This window comes from Cricetulus griseus (assembly GCF_003668045.3).
Source record: "Cricetulus griseus strain 17A/GY chromosome 1 unlocalized genomic scaffold, alternate assembly CriGri-PICRH-1.0 chr1_0, whole genome shotgun sequence".
Lineage (NCBI taxonomy): Eukaryota > Metazoa > Chordata > Mammalia > Rodentia > Cricetidae > Cricetulus > Cricetulus griseus.
In genome coordinates, this window is record NW_023276806.1 from 1,904,331 (window position 1) to 1,927,470 (window position 23,140).

Sequence of the window (23,140 nt, forward strand, 5' to 3'; positions counted from 1 at the left end):
TTTATTTAACAATCAATAAGATAAACATACACAGTAGTACATTCCCCATCAGTGGAGCTCAATAGCCTATTCACTGACTTCTAGTCAGTGCCCATCTCTGAAAAGCTCCACAGTCTTAGAGATAGCACCATGATCTGAGACTATAAGCACAAACCCCTGTAAGACATCTCATATTCAAACCATCACTAACCCTTTTTTAATTAAAAAATAATTAGATTTTTAAAATTTTATTTTATATGTATGAGTGTTTTGCTTACATGTGTGTAAGTGCACCACCTGGGTACCTGGTGCCACTGGAGGCCAGAAGAGGATGCCAGATCCCCTGGAACTGAAGTTACAGATAGTTGTGAGCCACTGTGTGGGTACTGGGACTGAACTTGGGTCCTCTGGAAGAGCAGCCAGTGCTCTTGATTATTGCTGAGCCACCGCTCCAGCCCCATAAGCCCATGAATCGTTTATTAAAATTGTTGATAATGGTGGAAGTTGAATTCTAGTTCATAAATCCCTGGTGGAAGGGAAGGAGCTTGAAGTTGGTCAGAAAAGTCCCTTTCTACCTCTTTGTGGTTTCATCTATCCTGACACGTTCAGTCTAGAATGAAGAGTTTCTGCATGGTGACTTTTGTCTCTTAGTTTTGTCATTATTCTGTTCTCTTTCTGGTTTAATTGGTCTGAGTTGAGATCTGGATGGCTCTAACATGCCAGTGTCAAAACCCAGTGGTGTCAGTCAGTTTTCCAAAGACTGATGTGTTACATAAAAATTTAAAACTTGATGGTTATAGTTTTCAAAGTACATTACAAAAATATGATGGTAGTTCAATGTTATTGTTTTTCAAGACAAAAAGTCAGAAATATGTATTTATTCATAATCAAATGCTCATCCATCTGATATAGCTGGCCAGATTTTGCAAAAGTGGGGTGCCAATGACAAAGCTTAGACACCTTAGGCTAGAGTCTGAGACAAGAGAGGGAGGAAAGATAAAAGAGCAGAACATTTGGAAAACAGAAGGTTGTTAAACCTACAAAGGATGAGACAGAGAACACTAGTCTGGGAGAAAGGCCACATTCCCTGATGTTTCTGATAGGGCATCCTGCCAAGGTATTTGAAAACGAAGAAGCTTGTACCAGATAGACATTTCCTGTGGAAACAAAGAAGTCCCACTAATACTCCTCATGGGTAGATGGTAAAACTGACTCTCTGTAGGGATGGACCAGTTTGAATTAACTATGAGGTGACATTTTGGGTACTGTCTCCACACGTGGACATCTAGCGTCCATGTAAGTAGGAGAGATAGACTGAATGGTGACTTCCACAGACTGAGTGCTGCTTACACCAACCAGGAGGACAGCGGCTTCCACTAACTGCAGGGCTGTCTTGCTTCTGCTTCTAGAGGGAAGGCTGCCATGTGGGGAGTGGTTCAGGAACAGTGGTAGAGAAGACACACACATAGCTGGAAGGTGGGTAATTATGATCTCAAAGGCCCTTGTCTGTCATCAGTTGGAAAGTCGTTGTGACACCACAGCTTTCTCTTCCACTGGGGCCCTTGGCTGGCCAGGGTGAGCTCTGAGAGGATGGTGTTGATGAGCGCCCTTCAACAAGGCTGCTCTTAAGGATATGAATGTTTTCATCACTCTGATGCTAGACAAGAACATGGGTGACACAGAGGAGTGGCCATGCTGATCACATTTATTCTCTTTTGAGTTGGTTAATATACAGTTAAGGGCTTAACACCCGGAAAAATGATCCTGTTGGGATAAAACCTGGCAATATGAAGCTAATAAGCTGTGCTGAGAGATGGGTAAAAGCATCTCTTTCCAATGGATGACCAAAGCTCCTTGGACTGGCGCTTTGTAGTAGTGACTGCTTGTGCCTGCTGGCAAAGGTCTTCACACTGTGTGCCTAAAGGAACTCTGTGGTGATATACTATTTATGATCTAAAAAATCCACTGGAGATCAAAATGCAAAGCTACTCACAGCCATAGAGCCAGACAGTGGTGGTACAAACCTTTAATCCCAGGACTGGGAGACAGAGGCAGACAGATCTCTGTGAGTCCAAGGCCACATTGAACTACACAAAATTGATTCAATCTAAAAGGTGATCACACAAAGGTGATCTCAGCACTTGGGATCACACACCTTTAAACCCAGCATTAGGGAGGTGGAGAAGGGAGTGATATGGCTGGGTGGAGAGAAGAATATAAAGCAGAAAGAGACAGGAACTCAGAAGATTACATTCTGAGGCTTGGTGCAGTTAACATTGTACTCTGAGGATTCGTGGAGACAGAATCACCCATCATGGTCTCAGGTGTAGGTAAGATCGACTGGCTTGGTTGCTTTGCCTCTCTGATCTTCAGCTTGAAGTTCAAAACTCAATATCTGTCTCTGGGTTAATATTTGTTCGTCCTACAGAACTCTTCCTGTAAATGGTGCTCTTCAGCTTGCTGCCCAAGTGCTGTCTTTGGGATACAGAGTAGTCTTTCCTCTGCATACGAAGCAACATGAATTGATATACCCTCCATAGCTTTCAGTGGGGTTACATCCTGAAACGTCCACCTAGTGCACCCAGCCTGCTAAGCATTAGCCTAGCAAGAGGGTAAATAGCTTCCTGGCTATTTACTTCACTGTCACTGGCTGATGGAGAGCCGTGGCTGTCTGCCATTGCTGAGTACCGAGAAAGTGCTGCCCTTTACACCTGTGGCTCTGGAAAAACAAATCAAAATTTAAATTCCAAAGTACACTTCCTACTGATTGCATATTACTTTTGGGCCCTTGTGAAGTCAAGAAATTGTAGGTCAAGCTAATGCCAGTAATTTGATCTGCCATTCTCCTCACGGTTCCAGAGCTTTCTTGTGTGGTCTTGTTCTCTGTTTCATAATTCAATGTCTATTCCCTAATCTATCTATCTGACTATTAAATCAGACAAGTTTGGGAATTGAATTATTTTTAAGAGCAGTCTTTAGAGTTAGCTGTCCCTGGACACTAATTCATAATTTAATATAACAATAAAGACACTGAGTGATCACCTGTCTCTTCGTACTGGGAAACTTATCTCAGACATCTGTTTTCTATGAAAGCTTGAGTATCCTGTTATGGGAGGAAGACAAGTAATGTGACTAAAGGATTCTAGATCCAGGAGCTCTCTGGTTGTTGCACAATTGCTGAATTGTAGCTGTGGTAGACGAGAGACAAAGGGCATGGACTGGAGAATGTATATTATATGCACAAATTTCCCATCAACACACTTACTCTGATGAGAGACCATCTGTGGTTCATATTTAACAGCAGCTACACAAGTTTTTAAAAAGGCATTTTCTCTCTCTCTCTCTCTCTCTCTCTCTCTCTCTCTCTCTCTCTTTCTCTCTCCCATATGTGTGTTCATAGGGTCTTATCTAAAATAAACAAATTTGTCTATGTCACATACTGATATAAGAAACAAAGGGACACAGAGGATACCTAGGAGGAAGCAGTGGTCTAAATATGGAAGGAGACAGGACATCAAAGAGGGCTTCTGGGGATAAGTTCTGAAACATGGATCATCAGTAACTCTAGAACTGAGACTGCAGGGTGGGGGTGTTAGGAGAAAGAGAAGGAACCAGGGCTCAGAGCCAAGGAAGAGCCTATCATTCAGACTGCTGGAAGTGCCCCCTGTGACTGGATCCTAGAGCTGGGGTAGGGAGAAGTGGCTACAGACCGTGGGCAGCGCCACATGACGGGGTCTTCTGAACTCAAGACAACGAGGAAGTATATATAGATGGGTTTTAATCTGACTGGACACTAGGGTTTTGTCCTTTTTATTTTCCTCCCCCACTCAAAGATTTATTTATTTGTGTGTGCCCAAGTAAATTTATGTGCCGCAGAGACTGCAAGAGAATGTTGTATCTTCTGGAACTGGAACTGCAGGCAATTGTGAGCCTCTTGATGAAGGCCCTGGGAACCCAATCTGGGTCCTCCCGCAGGATCTTACAGCAGGTACGCTTAGCTCCCAAGGCGTCTCTCCAGCCCCTCTTTCCCTGTCACAACATATGTTACAGACATTGTTTTGATAGGTTGAATTTCCATCTGATTGCCCAGTGGAGAGTTTGGAAACAGCTAGTGAACTCTAGTGAAAAACACTTGATTCACGAATGAAACACTGGGCCCAAGGAACTGAGGGCACAGTGGGTGCCACGGGGATCTCTAGCCTTGTTCAGGAAACCAGTGTCAGTGGTTCTCCTCTGTTGAGTCTTCACAGGCTCCCCCACTTACCCACAAGAGGTATTCTTGGAATGGGCGGGGGAGGAGCAACTTTGCATCTCTCTGATGAATGTCTCTCCTAGTTGCAGGTGAATCAAGCTCACCGTGGCCAAGGCATGAAAGAATTTGTCGGCACAGTTGTTGGAGAGGCTGGGGTGATGGACCCTACCGGGCATTGTGAGCCACCTATCTGCAGCTGGCAGCGTTTCTCAAGTGCTGTTTCTGTGAAGAAGACAACAATCGTTGGCTTCTCTGATACCTTTAGCTTCATTGTGCTGATGAAGCAGAACTCCAACAAGATTCACTAGGAAGGGTTCCTGGGGCAACCTGGTAAGGAAGTAGAGATAGGGAGTGGGAGAAGTGAGGGTACAAAGTCCAGCAGAACCAACAGGGAGCCGCGCTGGCTCAGTCACCAGAGGGTTAGACTCACAGCAACCATTTCCCTTAGCACTGTTGAGACGACCAAGTGGAGACTTGTCATTAGTCATGAGGCCAGATCTCCACCTTCTCCTCCTCTCCTCTGCCTCATATCCCTTTCTGAGTTGGCTCTAGAGTCATATACCATTTGCCTGGCTGGGTCCAAGAGTACAGCTCTCCTGTTTGTCACTACTCCAACATCATTCTTGGGGCATATGTCCGTCTTTTTTGTTTGACTCAAGGCTCCATGTTACTTTGGTTGACTTGATTCTCCTGTGTCAGCCTCCTAAGTGATGAGACTGTAGGTGTCCCCCTCCACACTTGGCACACAGGCAACTAACTCTTCAGGGTTTAGTTAAATTACGTGGGAACTCTTCTTAGCTTTGGTATATGTACTGTTTATCACAAATCATTGCCACCTATGCTTACCCTCCCTTGTATGTGTGTGTGTGTGTGTTAAGGACTCAAAATCTGCTTGCTGTCTTAACCACGACCACCACCACAACAACAAAAAACAAGTAAGCCATACAACTGACTATTCATCACACTGTAATCAGATCCCCAGGACCAGCTAGTCTTGTATGTAGAAGTCTGTGGCTATGATAAGCATCTCTCCACCCCCACCCTAGTCCTTGATAACCTCCAGACAACCCTACTGTACTGCCCTGAAGTGGCATGTTTAGACTCCACAGATGAGTGACATTACACAGCATTCATCTTCCTGTATCTGGCTTTTCTCACTCGGTCTTTCTGCCGATGCCACCCTCTGCCCACACCCCACCCCCTCCTTCCTATATCTACAGCCTCCACAGCTCTGTTCTTGGTAGTTCCCAAGGCAAGAAGATGTAATGATGACAGGGAAGTAAGGACAGTAGTTGAAGAATTCTTGCACTAAGAAATATGAACATTAGTGGGCTTTACCCCCTACCTGTCTTCTGTGTGTCGGGTACTTGTCAGTCTTCTCCCCTGAAAAGTACAGCCCTGCAAAGGTGAGGTCATTTCCCATGCCTTAAAGATGAAATGGGCATGCATTTTGCTTGAGGACACCATATCTAATAGTTAGAGAAATTAAAATCGAATTTTGTTTCTACAGTTTCTCTTTCCTTATCTACTGACTGCTACATTACATTAAATGCAGACACCTGGGACCAACACTTAGTTCGGAGAAGAGGCCTGTAAATGTATATTGTTGGCAAATCCTGATTCTAATGACATGTAAGTTTGAAAAGCCTCAGCCCACCCTGGCACAGCCCCTCCTTCAAGTTGCCAGGTCCAGTGGAATCTCCCGGCAATAGCAGGGCATGCCGACTGTGCCTGGACACACTGGTCATGGCACATCTCCAACTACCTTTGCTGAATGCCTGCTCCATGCTCCTGTCTCCAGCATTGTTGCCATTGTGAGTGATTTTCTCCCCCCACCCACCCTGTAACTGTGGCTGTCACTTCCTCCCTCCTGGCCATTTCCCTGAAACCTATTCTCACTTGAAATACAAGCTTGCTCCAACAGTCCTACTGTGTGCTTTATTGATCACGTTGTTCACAGAGGTCCTTCTAGATGCAAAGGAGATGGAGAGAAAGGAGAGGAGGAGAGGATTACAAAGAGCTGAGTAAGCAGGGCTTTTCCCAGACATGAAAACCCAAGAGGAGCAATGGAGGAACGAAGGCTTAGGTTAGTTAGTTGCAGAGAGTTCAGTCCAGGTTTAGATGGGCCCTGTTGTTTTAGGCCTGAGGTGAGAAAAGAAGTTACCTGGTGGGAACATCTCAGGGAGGAGAGAGCTAATCTCATGGCGACAGGAGTGGGGAAGGTGAGAGGGAGGGTGGATAGAGAAAGAGGAAGAGAGTAAAGAGGGGAGGCAGCCAAAACAGGGTGTGCAGGATGTATCTCTGTAGAGCACACCCAGTTTCCTCCAACTTGGTCTACCGCCTAATAAAGTCATCAAATTATGAATCTATCAAAGGAGTAACTCATTGATTAAGTCAGGGGACCAAGTCTCCTGTACATGAGACTATGAGTACCTTATATAGAAACCACAATTACTGAACTTTCTCTCTCTCTCTCTCTCTCTCTCTCTCTCTCTCTCTCTCTCTTCCTCTCTCCTCCCTCAGCTCCTTCAGTTTCTCACAATACATTCTCTCTCTCTGAGACAAGGTATGTCTATGTAGCCCTGACTGTCTTGGAACTAACTATGTAGGGCAGGCTAGCTTTAAACTCACAGAGATCCTCCTGCCTCTGCTTCCCAAGTGCTGAGATTAAAGCTGTGCACCACCACCACCACACCCAGTTTGAAATTTATTTCTTTTAAAGGGCATAGTTATGAACCTTTGGGTTTTTTACTGTATAGGGAGACTGTCTCAAAAACAAAAGAAGGGAAGGAAAGAAAAGTAAGTGAAGACACTCTCTGTAAAAGTTTTGTTAATGCTGTGTTAACTGTATAATTAAATCTGAATCCAATCCAATGACTGTGCATGCATAGAATGAATGCAGGTAAACATGTGCATGCATATTCTAATATAGCCTGTGTACACACACACACACAAATGATACATTCACATACATATATGCATACATATACATACATATATGTATGTATATATATGTAGGTTATCTATACATGTGTGTAGCCACATGTCACTTAGAGATCTATATACATGGCAAGAAATTCACTGCTATGTTTTCCATGGCACAAACATCATGAACAATGGGCACTTACACAAACTAAGAAGATTACAATGTCACAGGCCTTATAGAGTCAATGGAGCTGCCACCACACAATGTGAGACACCAGTGAGCAATACATTGTCATGCAGCAAAAACTGTGTGGGCACAAATACATGCATACACACCACACACACACACACACACACACACACACACACACACACACACACACACACCTCTCCTAGTATTGTAAAGTGCTATCTTCAGAGCAAACTGTCATCTGTTTCAAAAAGCCTTCAACAATCTATGGATTGTTGGTGTTCCCTCAGAGAAGGAGAAGGAAGACCCTCATCTGAATGTTCAGTCAGCCCTTCCAGTCATCTCTATGCACTTTTACCCTAACTTTATATGGGGGTGGTATCTGGGGAATGAACTGAAGTACATTGGCTGGGGAAGGTTAGCTCAGAGGCCCTATCTGTGCAGTCCTAGGCAGCTCCCTATGGGTGCAGGCCTTTCAGTTGGGAGACCCCACCTGACAGTCTGGTTCTTGTGGAGTCATGTCATGAAGCACTTGGTGGGAAGTTTCTGTTCCAATTAGTGGGACTGCAACTTCAAGACCGCTCGCTGATGATGACTGAGAAATGGCAACCAAACCGGGAAAGTATTTCACCTCTGAACTAAGAGCAAGGTGTGTCACACTATAGACTCAACTGCTTTGTCCCTCTTGTCTGAGCCCCTGAAAGTTCTGAGGGTGGCCCAGCGTTATACCCTCAGTTCCATGAGTTACATGATCTTCTGAGGGAGGGAAAATAGCTTCCTGATACATCATCAGCCTGGGGGAAGAGCTTAGTCACCCCAGCTTCCCTGGGTCCTGGCAAGAGCTACCATAAAAAGGAGTGATTTGAGTTTTGTAAGGAAAACTTATCCCATCACTCTGCTTTGTGGTGACCTTTGAATCTTTCAGCCCCACACATTTGCTGTTGCTCTGGCAGAGACTGTGGGATATCCCTTGTCTTGATTTATACTGTTCAGTGCTCAGCACCAACAGCCCCAAGTTCTTCTCCCCTTTCTTAAATAAACAAAAGTTAGCCTAGCTCAGTAATTTAAAAATTCACAAATAGCTCACAGTTTCAAAATAAACCATAATCCATGAAACTTCAACCAGGATTTGCTTAAAATTATGTGAGTACATTTAAATATTACACAGAACCCAGAGAAATATGTACAAATTTGTTTGAGAGCTGTATTATCCACCGGGCTGGGATTTGCCAAGAGAGCATCCTGGGCTCATGAGAGCAATCCTTTTTCTTGTTCTGGTCTAGCTGTAAATTCCTTCTTAACCTTGGGGAGGAATTAGGGATAAGAACATTAGTTCTAAGGAACTGTGATGTGTTGTTCATTAGACTGGTGCAAAGCAAATAGCAACCCATTGTAAAACCAGAGCCTGCATCTGAAATACAACCAGGAACCGGACTGGCATCTTGTTTTAATTGCTATGTCTGTGTTCGATTTCTGAAGTCACCTGGTGACAGGCCCAGGGTTATTTCTTCCTCACTGATATGTATTTGCCTCCCCTTAGCCAACTGCAAGGGGAGAAAACTGAATATTGAACAGGGAGAGATGCCAGCAGCCCCATTTATAATCTATTAATACAGGAAAATTTGACCAGGATCCATAATCTTGTAAGTAATAATAGCATTATGACTAATCCATTACAAACAAAAGCAGTGCTAGATTTGAATAAAAATCCACTCATAAATTCCAGGAAAAAGGGAAACACCTGGCCAACTGAACCCTTTGCCACTCACAACCTGATGTCCTGATACACCAGGTGAACTTAAAGGACAGGTTCCTTTTAATTGGTAAAATAACTCTTTGATGACCTGGTGGGTAGAGACACATTTGGGCACGCCTAATGACCAGAGTGTGATGCCCAGATTTCACAAGTTGGCAGGAGAGAACCTCCCTAGAGTTGACATCTGACCTTTACTCCCATGCCATTGCATGCAAGTACCTGAATACACACACAAGCACACCAAATAAAAAAATAACTTAAAAGACATTCTTTTTGCTCTCTTTGCCCCATCTACTTCGAGAATGAAGACTATTCTCAGCAATCAGACCGTCGACATTCCAGAAAATGTGGGCATCACTCTGAAGGGGCGCACAGTCATTGTGAAGGGCCCCAGAGGACTCCTCTGAGGGACTTCCATCACATCAATGTAGAGCTGAGTCTCTTTGGGAAGAAGAGGCTCCGGGAAGACAAATGGTGGGGTAACAGAAAGGAACTGGCCACTGTCCGGACCATCTGCAGTCATGTTCAGAACACAATAGAGGGAGTCACACTGGGCTTCCGCTACAAGATGAGGTCTGTGTATGCTCACTTCCCCACCAACGTTGTTATTCAGGAGAACCGGTCTTTGGTTGAAATCCGAAATTTCTTGGGTGAAAAATACATCCGCAGGGTTCGGATGAGAACAGGTGTTGTTTGTTCTGTCTCTCAAGCCCAAAAGAATGAATTAATCCTTGAATGAAATGATATTGAACTTGTTTCAAATTCAGTGGCTCTGATTCAGCAAGCCACAACAGTTAAAAACAAAGATATCAGGAAGTTTTTGGATGGTATCTTTGTGTCTGAAAAGGGAACAGTGCAGCAGGCTGATGAGTAAGACCTAAGTTAACCAGTTCCAGAAACAAGATCCTGAATTAAGTACGATTTGGGGTATCTTTTGGGACAATAAAGACTTGTATTGAAAAAAAAAAGACATTCTTTTCTGTTTTATTTTAGAATGTTATCTAACAACACCTACTTACAGTTTGAAAACAGATTGTTCAACTTTTATAAACCCATTTACATGTTTGGTGAAGTTACTGGGTTGAACCAGGTGTTCCTGAAGGTTCCTTGTAGCACTAGCCATCCAGTCCCCTTCTTACTCTGGGGCACAGATGTCATACGGCTCAGGAGGCACCAATCTCACACCAAACAGTCTATTAAGTGAATGTACCAGACTTGAATAGTCTTCACAAACATGGGAGGGAAAGCCTTCACAAACATGGGCAAAGGAGGAAAAGCCCTTAGCTGAGTTTTAATACACAGAACAGGATTACGCCCAATGAAGAGGTTTCTACAAAGGCAGACCATGTTTACTATGGTAGCTATTTGTGTGTCAATGCTTCAGAAGTGGAGGGGCTCCGTTTGGAATTTGGAATGGTGGTTAGGGAGTGATGAATGGTTAGAGATGCAAATTTGGGAAAATGGAAAGTCTCATGTGGTATGCTACCTGGTTCTCAGGCTATAAAGTTTGAGGTGTAGGAAGAGAAAGAGTTATTAAATTGGACATGGGACTGGAGATATAGAAAAGAGTGACAGAGAAAGAGACCAAGACGAGGGTAGAGGAAGTGTTGGGCCACAAGAGATAGAGACACAAAATAAAGATAACGTTAGAGACAGGAATGAAGATAGACACAAAGACAGATGAGGGAGGAGAAGATGGAAATCACAGAAGATTCTGTAAGAAGCCATTGTACAATAAATACACAGGGGTTCTTATCTGGGATGTATTTTAAAATTCTCACAGATCATTAAGAAATTGACGTATAATCCAAGTAAGGAATTGTCTAATTTTAAGCAGGCTGGGCACAGAAGAAAACCAAATGATAGATAAGATTTGGGAAGATTCCAGTTTGACATTTTAGTTCAGAAAATGAAAAATAAATAATAAGTTATCATTTCATAGTATCAGGAGAATGAAAATATCATCAGGATCTGCATGGGTACACACGGTTAAATTTGGATATGAGTCACATACCCTTTAATGCAGAATTCCCACCCTAAATGTATCTGTTAGAGAAACCCAGGGAGACTGACATGAACAAACACAGGGTGGATTTGGTTTTTCAATCCTGCTTGTTTTGGTGAAAGCTTTCTTTTCTTTATCAACAGATGATTGAAGAAGGTTATCACACTTTCTCCATATCCTTATAGCTATTAAAAATCAACCTAATGTTTAGATGAAACAAGAAGAAAACAAGGCGGCAAACCACAGATGCAATATGAAAACATATGCAAGTACCACAAGCTTAAAACAACAGGGAATAAATCAACAGACACATATTGTCCTGTTTTCTTGGTCAACTTGTCACAAATCAGAGTCATATGGGAAGAAGCATCCCAACTGAGAAAATACCTCTACAAGATTGGCTGAGCTCCTGGAGTTCAGTTGAAGAGAGGGAGGAGGGATCATATGAACAAGGGGTCAGGATCATGATTGGGGAAACCACAGAGACAGCCACCCTGAGCTAGTGGGGGCTCATGAACTATGGACTGACAGCTGGGGAACCTGCATGGGACCAAACACCCTCTGAGTGTGGGTGACAGTTATGTGGCTTGATTTTTTGGGAGAGGCCCTGGCAGTGGGCACAGGACCTATCCCGTGCGGCTTTTTGGAGAGCATTCCTTATGGTGGGGTACCTTGCTCAGCCTTGATTCAGTTTCAGCAGGGAGGGGCTTGGTCCTGTTTCAACTTGGTATGCCAGACTTTATTGACTCTCCAATGAAGGCCTTACCCCCTCTGAGGTGTGGACTGGGATGGGAAAGCGGGGAGATGAGGGGTGGGAGAAGGGGAGGAAGGGGACCTGGCTTTAGTATGCAAAATGAAAATTTCAATAAAAAGGAAAGAAAAAAAGATTGCATGTAGGCAAGTCTATAGGACATTTTCTTGATTATTGGTATGAATGGGTCCAGCTTGCCTGGGTGGTGCCACATGTGGACCGGTGATCTTAGATGGTATAAGAAAACAGTCTGGGGGCCTGGAGAGATGGCTCAATGGTTAAGAGCACTGATTGCTCTTCCAGAGGACCTCAGTTCAATTCCCAGTACACACATGGCAGCTCACAACTGTCTGTAACTCCAACATTTGATACCCTCACACAGACATACATGCAAAACACTAATGCACATAAAATAAAAATAAATTCTTTTAAAAAAGAAAGCAGTCTGAGCAAGCCAATGGGGAACAAACCAGTAAGCAGCAATCTTCCATGGGCTCTGCATCAGTTCAGTTCCTGCCCTGATTGCTTCAGTGATGGAGTACAACGTGAGAGTTGTAAGCTGAAATTAACCCTTTTCTCCTCAAGTTGCTTTTGGTTATGGTGTTTTATCACAACAAAGGAACATAACTAATACACATACATTGTAGTAGAAGTAGAAAACATGCATGAGAATGGAATGTGCCAGCACCTACGGGAGGAGGGACTGAGGAGGAATAGATGGGGGGCTGGGCCATGTTTGTTTTTTTCTTTTCCTTCACGGAGGATAGAAGAACTTCTAATTATGTGGTCTTGACAGCAAAATGGGCTTTGCATTCACCACAAGTTCCTCCTGAAAGATAAACCAAGCAGAATGGCGAATGGGACATTTACTGGAGACACATCAAGTGAAACCAGAAGGAACTCTTCACCTACTTCAGATTATGGTCAGGATGTTTAACCCCCTGGAACAAGAGTGTTGTGGGATATTTGTATACTGTGTAAAGACATGTCACTGTGATTGGTTTAATAAAGAGCTAAATGATCAATAACTAGGCCAAAGAGATAAGAGGGATTTCTGGGGAGATAGAGGAAGAGGAGGGTGAACCAGGTTCGTGGATCACACCAGGAAGACTCCAGGAGACTCTGAAGAAGTCGGACATATGGAACAGAGCAGAGGTAACTGAGCCACGTGGCAGAATGTAGATTAACAGAAATGGATTAATATAATTTGTAAGAGCTAGTGGGACAAGGCTAAGCTAATGGCCAAGTTTTCATAATTAATAAGAAGTCTGGGCTGGGAGTTAGTGGTACACGCCTTTAATCCCAGCACTCGTGAGGCAGAGGCAGGTGGATCTCTGTGAGTTTGAAGCCATCCTGGTCTACAGAGCGAGTTCCAGGACAGGCTCCAAAGCAATACATAGAAACCCTGTCTCAAAAAGCAAAAAAAGAAAAAGAAGTCTGTGTTGATATTTGGGGGCTTGCAATCCAAAGATAGTCTGACAAGAAAGCTTGCTACACAGACAAATAAAATTAAGTTGATCGACAGAATGGTGAGCAATTAATGGGACTATCAATGGAATCCATAATCCCATGAGACAAAAATATTACAATAGGCATCTGCTTTTACTCTAGGTGGAAACTGGAGAAATATTTCTGAGAAGTACAGGAGGGAGAGTTCTCCACAGCTGCAGATGGGAAAGCCTGCATGAAGACCTGAAAAAAGTGGGCAGGATTATAAAGGAATTTCAGCTTAGAAGTCAACAAGTTAAACCACCAGCTATTTCGAATTTAAGATTAAATTATCGGCAAAAATACCCCTAATATATAAAAATGTAAAATGCATATAATGCTATGGGCAATCTAGCCCATCCTTTGTAGGGCAATGGCATGGGAAACAGGACCCTTATTTAACTTTCTTTTCTGAAACATCTTGGTAAATGTAGAAGTCCCCTCAAGGCTAGGAAGTGAATGCAAAAGTGTTTTGCAGCCTTGGTTAATTTTTCTATTAATCAAGAGAAAAAAAGAGTAAGTCTGAAGCTTTCTACAGAGTCAGTATATTCATTTCTAAAATTTCTATTATTTATGTTGCTTATTTTCAGATGTGAGCTAGTAGGAACATATTTGTTTTGCTGGACTTTACTATCACCTGAAATATGTGCATGTTGCCCATCTTTTTTTCACAGCTGTGATGTGTGTCTGCCATATAGATTTGAACAGAGTTGCTGCAAATGGGTACATATGCCTTCCCATACAGTATACACTCACAGTGCCATGTGGAAGACTATGTCTCTGCTACCTTGTTAAACATTGAACATCTGTACAAACTCACCACGGGCAGTGAATGGTCAAAAAGAGCTGGTATGTTTTTTTGAGCTGACTCTGAACTCTGTGGTGTGAGAAGTTTCAGTTAATCATTTCAGAATGTTACCAGAGTATGGAGGTCAAAGCCTGAGTCCTGGTAGGTCTAAAAAGCTCAATAGGTCAATTCAAGAGACAACTAATAGACAGTGAAAAGCTGAGAAAGGAGATTCATTCAATTCAACAGTCTCATTCGGAAGAAGAACCTGAAAAGATTTCAGTGACCTCCCCTCCCCAAATCCATCCTTTGGGTCCCATCCCAAGGTTTAGCTTTCAACAGAGGGTAAGATATGTGCATGACTAAGCAGTCTAGCTGATATAGCTCCTCCTGTCATCACCTTTGTCTCTGCTCAAATGTCTCTTCTGCGGAAGGAGTCTGACCAGCTGTCAGAACTGTGTGACATCTCTTATTGGTGACACCAGACTCCCAACATGAGAATTCTGGGGGAAATCCCAATTCCTGGGGTCCATTATCTCAATAGTCCAATAGCCGAAGAGGGAGGCACCAGGCACCCCTCCCTCTTGCCAGGAAGGTTATGATCAGTCCCATCTCTGTAAAATGAGCAGTGGAAGCAGACCACAGTGGGCCTTGGGTTCCTAAACATCAGAGCTGCCCCCTTCTGATGTAGCAAGAGTTTTGTTTATTTCATTGCATATCATCTTCAGAAAGAATATAGAGAAGGGGAAAAATACAAAAATGCATCACTTTGAACTTCAGTCCCTAAATAACCAGCAATTCTAATTGATGTACATCCTGAAAATGTCTTCATGATGGCTTCAGTTCTTCTATCAATAAAGATACCTAGCCTTGAACGTTAACCAGTGTTCCAGCATAGTGAAAGATGTGTGTGTGTGTGTGTGTGTGTGTGTGTGTGTGTACTCTGTACAACAGATCTGTGCAGTTGTGAATGTATTTGCCAGAAACTTGGATAAAATTCAGTTAAGCTCTTCTAACCTGGCATCTCTTAATCTTCACAGAAAAAATGTAGGCAAACGAATATGTTCTGTGAGATGGAAATGACAATTAGAGATACATTACTGTCATATATAAGGTAGGAAAATATCCTACCTGGGTTTGGGGCTGCATTCTGTCTCTGGGGACCTCAGTGGCCAGACCCTGGCAACTATGGTTGTTCTAGTGTAAACTGGAGGTGGCGTCTGTTTCAGCTACTCAACACAGCTTCTCACAGAACAAAGCTATGAGAATTACCTCTAATTATTGTGGTAGGAATTAGTGTCCAGTGAAGTTCAAGTGAGGTTTTTGAAATCACTGGATTATTTGTTTCCCTCACTTGATTGCTTTTGCGTAAGTGGGAACTTTGGTAACTGTCAGCTAGAATAGCAAACACACAGTGAGATGTTACCCAGCAGACTTTGAGACTTTGTGTGTTCAGCATTTTCCACTTACCTTGCTGATGAGGGCAAGCACCAGCTGCCTTCCAAAAGAGCTGGAAATCTCTCTGCAAGACACAGCCACTCTCACACTGAATTCTAGCCTTGGCTCCTTACCTCTGTAAACTACCAATCAGAAAGCCAGGGAATAACTGAGCAGATAAAATAATCACAATATGCAGCAACACCCTCCTAAATTATGCAGCAGCCATTAATTTGGTCATTTAAAAAAATAAGTGTTGGAGGAATTATCTCCTTTTTCCCACACCCAATCCATGTCCTGAGGATATGCTGTTAGTATTCTGCTATTTATTTCTGATGGCTTCATCTACATGTCATAATTATTTGGCTCTATTTTCATCCACTTTGTAAAGTTTCATATCTTTACAAGTTGTAAAATTTCAATAGACACCCTGTTACAATAGCCCTGGAGGCCCATTCAAGGAAAGCTATTTCTTTTTGTGGAGACAATGGTGTTCCTCAAAAGTTAATCCAGTCAGACCAAAGAGCCATCCCTCAGGAAGGTAGGTTCCCCTTAAATCATGCTAAAGAGATAGGAGGAATAACTATCCTTTGATGAGATAATTGCTTTTTATTGCTGTGATGAAACTCTATGACCAAAAGTCCATCACTAAAGGAAGTCAGCACAGGAACCTGAAGGCAAGAGCTGATGCAGAGTTCATAGAGGGGTGCTGCTTTCTTTTATAACCCAGAACCACGAGCTCAGGGATGATGCTGCCTCTCAAAAGGCGGGGCCCTCCCTCATCAATCACTAATTAAGAAAATGTGTGGCTGATCTTAGGAAGGTATTTTCTCAATTGAGGATCCCTCCTTCCAGATAACTCTAACTTGTGTCAAGTTGACATAAAACTGGCCAGCACAATAATGTACCTCTCTTTCCCAGAAAGCATGCCTCTATGCAGTCACTCTGGAGCCTTCCTTAGGTCCTGTCCTTACATCTGTCCACTTCCTGACTCAGAAAAGAGGGACTTACATGCCATCCTATAGCCTTCTTCCAGCAGCTGATGGAAGCAGAAGAAGACAGCCACAGCTAAACACTGAACTGAACTGGAATCCAGTTGCAGAGAAGGAGGAATGATTAGCAAGGGGGTCAAGACCACGCTAGTGAAAACCATAGAAACAGCTGACCTGAGCAAGGGAGAGCTCTTGGTCCCCAGACTGTTCACTGGGAAGCCAGCATGGAACTGATCCAGACCCCATGAATGTGGGTGTCAGTGAGGAGACCTCAGAAATCTATGGGACCTCTTGTGATAGATCAGTATTTATCCCTAGCATAGGAATGGACTTTAGGAGCCATTCCACACAGAGGAATACTCCCTCAGCCTAGACATATGGGGGAGGGCCTAGGACCCATCCCAAAGGATATGACAGACTCTGAAGACCCCCTATGGAAGGCCTCACCCTCCCTGGGGAGCAGAAAGGGTATGGGACAGGTAGGGTGCTAGTTGGGGGGAGCAAGGGAAGAGGGGAGGGAGAGGGAACTGGGATTGACATGTAAAACAGTCTTATTTCTAATTCAAATAAAAAATGGAGAAAAAATTATGTAATTTTTCTATTTTTTGAAATTAAAATATAATTACATCATTTCCCCTTTCCCCCTTTCAGTCTAACTCCTTTCCTGTATGCCCTTTATCTCTTTTCTTTAATTGTTGATATTTATGCCTATATATCACATATATTGTTAATTATATTAATATAATATGCTCTGTCTGTATAACTTTACTTGTTTGTATGTGATTTCATGGTTGTCCACTTGGTGTTGAATAACCAATTGGTCAAGTCTCCCTGGGCAATACCTGTTAGGAGAATTCTTTCTCCACAGCCGCCTCAGCCCCAAATAAACACATGGATAATATATTAATTATAAAACTGTTGGCCTGTGGCTTGGGCTTCTTATTGGCTAATTCTGTCTTAAGTACGAACCCATAACTATTAATCTATGTATTTCTACCTGGTATTATCTTACTGGAGAAGGGTCCAGACCTCTTACCCCTTTCGGTCTCACATGGTGTCTGACCTCTGCCTACACTTCCCAGAATTCTCCTTGTCTCCTAGCTGTTGTTCTTTTGTTTAGATAGAAGGAAAAGCGCTGGATGGGACATGAACATGAGAGATACATTAACCATGGAGTTTATTCCAGGTGGGGAACGGGGAGAGCCGGAAGGGGAGAGACACGAAGGGGGTAAGGGAGAAGGAAGGGAGACAGATGAGAGTGAGAGAGAGGAAGAACAGGACGGTAAGAGAGTAAAAGAACATAAGTGGGCAAGGGTCTGTCTTTAAACTGGTCCTTTGCACCTACATTCAGACTAGCTCTCATGGAGTCCTGGGCTGACCAGAGTGCTGCCTGAGTGCATTCTGCCAGGTAACAGGGCCAGGCCAGTGTAATGCCTGACCCTTTCACTAGCCCCACCTATCTTCCTGCCTGCCAATCAGTGTTTTATTGATTAACCAATAAGAGAAACATATACAAAAGGACAACCCATTAAATACCATTTCTCCTGCTCTCAAGGTTCCTGTTTGCTTGTGGTTCTTTGTGGAGGGTTGAGCTTTCTCTTTTCCATGTCAGTGTGTCCTATCTGTTGGTGTTCTCTATGATCAGATCTTGTGTAAGCAACCATGTTGCTGACACTACATGTGTGTAGCTTCTAGGAAATGTAACCTCACAGCAAACGTCCTGCTCCCCGGCTCTTACAGTTTGTATGCTCCTCTTCTGCTAAGATCCATGAGCCTTTTTCATGTTCTGTGTCCTTCTTTCACTTGTTGGCCACATGCTTTTCCTGGTACCCTGGGCTTCCTCACTATTCTCTAAAATCCCCTCCCTCCCAGCCATTCAGCTATTTGTTTGCTTTATCTTGTTTGTTGACTTCCAGGCCTAACTCAGACATTGAGGCTTTCTCTTCTCTTCTTCATCTTCCTTCAACAGGAAGCTGATGAGAGTCACAGCTTTCTTGCTCTGTTTTTTGTTAGTTTGTTTTGGTTTTTATTCCTAATAAAATTTTCCTTGAGCTTTCTTCTGAGTCAGATCTTAATTTCTTTTACTAATGAGACTAAGAACCCCAAGAAGAGGCCCTAATTTCCCCTCTAATATGTCACGACTCCATGGGATTCCCTCAGACTCAATGTTTCATGTATTTGACAGGTTTGTGTGTGTGCTTTAGATTGGTGGTATTTTTGTTTGTTTGTTTTATCCATTGGTGACAGCAATTTGCAGAGGGAAGTGTCAGAAGCGAGCCTTGGCGACCCCCCATGCCTAGCTAGCCGCCAGCCAGTCTAGCATCCCACCCCTCAGGTTCAGGGACCTGGCCTGAGAAGCAACTAACACCTATTCCTTCCCCCATTTCCTTAACACAGGAGATTCCGGATACCTGCCTGAGAGCAATTAACATTCATTCCTCCCCCCTACCTCCTTTTTCTCTGCTTCCTCCTTTCTCTTTAAAAACCCCTTGTAATAATCAATAAATGGAGACCTTGACAAGAAAACCTGCTTGGTCCCGCTCTTTCTTTTCCGCCCATTATTTTCAGACTTGATCCACCTTGGACTCACGAATTACTGGAGCCCTTCGGGCCAGGGCAGGGAAAGACTCAAGAAGTATTAACACATACCTCTGCTGCTATCAAATGAACACAACTGTTGCTCTCATCTTCCATGGGAGGCACCCAGTTATGGTTAGGGCATTGCTAATGAAGTGTTCTGTGAGGCAGTCAAGCTGTGAGCCTCTGTTTGTTTTCCAGAGCTCAAGTCATTGCAGCATTTGCAACTCGGCTGTGTGTTTCTGAGGAAAAGGAAAAAGGGAGAAGGGCCAAAGTGATAACATTTATTAAACCTCATAATAATTGGGGTTGATTATGTGGCATGTGTTTTGATTCTTCAGTAAATCCAGGGAGCATTCAGGGCACAAAATTAGAGAAAGAGGGCAAACTTTAGAGGATGTTTACTATGTCCAAAATTTCCATTTGAGAAAACTTGACTTAAGCTATATAACTTTAATATCCCCTTAGTTACTTAGATGGTCTTAAAAGTAGAACATCTTGCTTTTTTCAAGGTACATTTGTAACTGAAAATAATATGTCTCCTTATTGTGAGATTATAAGTTTTTAATAACATGACTTTTTTTCTCAAAGCTCGAACTATCAATTGCACTCATTTTGTTAGACAATAGACACCTGCTGCTAGATGATTCCTTCGCTTGCAGACTATAGGGAAGTGAGTGGCTCTAGTTTTAACACAGTGTGATGGAGAACCTCCTGTAATATGAATGATAAATGACACAGAGACTGATATTTGAGTTCAAACTTCAAGCTGAATACCAGAAAAGGAAAGCATCTGGCCACTGACTTTTTACCTCTACCTCAGGCTGAATGGACTGATCCTGTCTCTAGGAGCTCTCACCAAGCCTCAGACTGTAACCTGTCCTCAGTGTGACTGGAGAATGAATGCCTCCTACTGACTCTGTTCCTGTCTTAAATAGCTCTCATGAGTCTTGGGATTAAAGGCATGAGCTCTGCTGCTCTTTTAGACTGATTTAATCTTGTGTAAGCCTGGTGGGCTTGAACTCAGAGAGATCTGTCTGCCTTTGTCTCCTGAGTCCTGGGATTAAAGGTGTGTATCACCACTGTCTGAACTCTATACTTGTGACTGACTTTGCTTTCTGAATCCTCAGGCAGGCTTCCAGGAGGGCTAGGCAGGGCCTCAGAGGCTTAGTGGGTCCAGGAAATTTCACACAGTATACCAGGATATGGTACCAGGATATGGTAGCTTGAAGGAAGAGTAAGAGCTTCATCCACAAGGGAGGGAATGTTTCAAATGTTTCTCCCTGTGTAGACATGTCTGAGATATGATTTCAATAGCTGGAAGCTAAATAATAGTCAGAAAAGAGAAGAATAAAGAGGGAAGGAGACAGAAAAGTCTAGGGAGGACTTTGCAGGCAACTTTAAGTTCTGTCTTGGACTTTCTCCTAAAGAGAGGAGCAGAGGAGAGATAGTTCCAAAGAGGTCAGCCATTGTGAGGGATGCAGAAGAAAGGGGATAAGAGAACAAGTTAGGAGGTTTGGAGACAACAGGTTAGAAATATCCAGGTTCCAGTGATAGGAAGGATGTACAGAGGGAGGAGTTGGAGCAATGGCAGTGGGTTATAGTGTGAAGATTATGGTGTCTAGGGAAATATCAAAGCTGTGTCCAGCTAACAATAAGCTACAAAATGATAACGAACCCTAAGAATGTAATCTGAGACAGGGTGAAGAGTGAAGAGCATTCACCACCAAGGTGGAGATGACCCAGGGTGGTGAAGATGTGAAATTTAAAATGAAAGAAATATTGAAACATTCCACTTGAACACAAGTTTGAAACCTGGATTCTTTGGAGGAGTGGCTTTTACAAAGATATCCCTTTGTATAATTTTAAAGCCAATCTAACCACAAAGGTCACTTTCCACATGGAGGAGTGATAGCTTCCTGTGGTTGTCATAGGTTTACTTGCTAATGGAGGACTTTTTTCTCTCTCTCACTTACAGCTGGAATACTCAGCCCCACTTGTCTTTGCTCAGTGTGTGATCTGGAACAGCTCAACACAAGTAGTAAATCCAGTTCAGAAACACTGATAGCACTGTGTGAGCGAAGTGTGCTACCCTCCAGAGATGAGGAAACACAGCTGACTATCTTATGTCCCCCCACCCCACCCCTATGATCATAGATCCATGCAGAACCTCACTGTGCCCGTGTGACAGAATCCAGGTGAGGCAGAGAATTCAACCACCAAATAAAATGGGCTCCACCCCACCTGAAACCACCTTCAAGAACCACAGCTCTTGGTAAATGATTTCAGGCTAATGAGGACAATGTTTTCAATGAGACTCAATATCTGTTAATGAGTTGTGAAATTATCTTGGTGAATCACAACATACTTACTTTGAAAAATAGCCTGGAAAAGACTAGAATAGAGTAGAATAAAAAAAAAAGTCAAAGCACCTGTAGGGAGTAATCCCTCATACCTATAGTGCTGTTTGGGCGTGGTCACAGGTACGCAGAAGGGATAAGATAAAAGAACTGGGAAGGAGGTTCTTGCCCTCTTTCAGGGTTCAGGTTGGGTTTTGGAGTGTGTCTGAGTCTGGACTTCTCGGAGTGCCAATCTGGTTATCGGCCTCTAGTGTGAGTATTTCTTCTTAATAAATATACCATTTAATAACCATATCCCATGTTCAATTCTGTTCCTTTCCAAGCACCTAATACTTAGAACAAATGAATGTTGGGGAATCGTCAAGCATCGACAGGACAGAGACGATAGATAGGTTTTTGTGAAGTAACAACCCTAGTAAAAGGTGAGGAGGAAATGAGAAGGTGTGTGGGAGAATCAAGAAGGACTCAATAGCTGCACTCAGCACACACGGTGGTGACATAGAGGTAAAACTGGACCATGACCAGGCCCTTGCACTGAGCTATGAGCCACAACTAAGATGTTAGCACGTTCTTCCACAGGCAGAGAACCACAAAAGACTCTTGCTCTCTGAAGCATTGTAATAGCATGTCTGAGAGCTGTGGAGGTTTGTCCATGCAATAACCAGACAGCAGCTGCCGGTACCCAAACACAAAGAACAAGACCTGTGTGATGGGGAATTACTGTGTATGTTCATCTTATTGATTGTTGAATAAAGTCCTGTTTGGCCAATGAGGCAGCAAGTTAGGCAGGACTAAGAGTCGAGGCAGATTCTGGGAAATGTAGTAGAGAAGTGGTGATCCAGGCAGGGAGTGACATAGCAAGGAGACTCATATTTAAGCAAGGACAAGCAGGAAGGGTTCCTTTTTCCCTCTGCTCTTCCTCCAGTGGTGCCATGTGATCCACCAGCAAGGGAGGACGCCAATGGAAGTTGCCCGATAAGTCTTATAAAATATATAGATTTATGATAATTAAGACTGAGCTAACAGATGAGAAATCCTAGTCATTGGCCAAGCAACATTTGTACATAATATAAGTTACTGTGTACTATTTGGGGCCCTAACTCGGGTGGGTGGCTGGTGTAAAGTGCACACGTGGCGGTGGGGCTCGGCGGCTTTGGGAAGAAAGATTTATCGTAACACCTGTGTACACAGACTTTCTTCCTGCCGCAAGACAGCCCATGTAGCACACACTGTCTAGGTCTCTCACAGCTTCTATGATAGTGCTATGGCTCTTTGTGCCTCATTTTCCATATGTTAGCGAAATTTCTTAACCCAGAGGCCCCTAAATGGCGTACCATGCTCATGGACAGATAACTACTGTGCTCTTATTCAATGCCTGTGTCCTGAAGAAGGCATCTGTTCTGTTCTCTCAGATGCATCTTCACAATTCAGCATGTCTCATGCATTGCTGTTTAGTATTCTATTATTGAATGAGTGAAAGTTACCACAGAAAGAAAAAACTTGAATGCAAGGGACCTTGGAAAGGGACTCAGGGATTCATCAAGCAAAGCAACCAACAAAGCAAATATTAAGCCATTATTCCTTTAAATACTCATTGTTCCACATATGCTCTTGGCCAGGTACTCTACTGGACCTGGGAAA

At 43.2% G+C, this 23,140-nt stretch overlaps 1 pseudogene; it reads left to right on the forward strand.

Annotated features, from left to right (window-relative positions):
• The first annotated feature begins 9,404 nt into the window (after positions 1 to 9,404).
• LOC100750970 lies at positions 9,405 to 10,070 on the forward strand (annotated as a pseudogene).
• Positions 10,071 to 23,140: the final 13,070 nt, after the last annotated feature.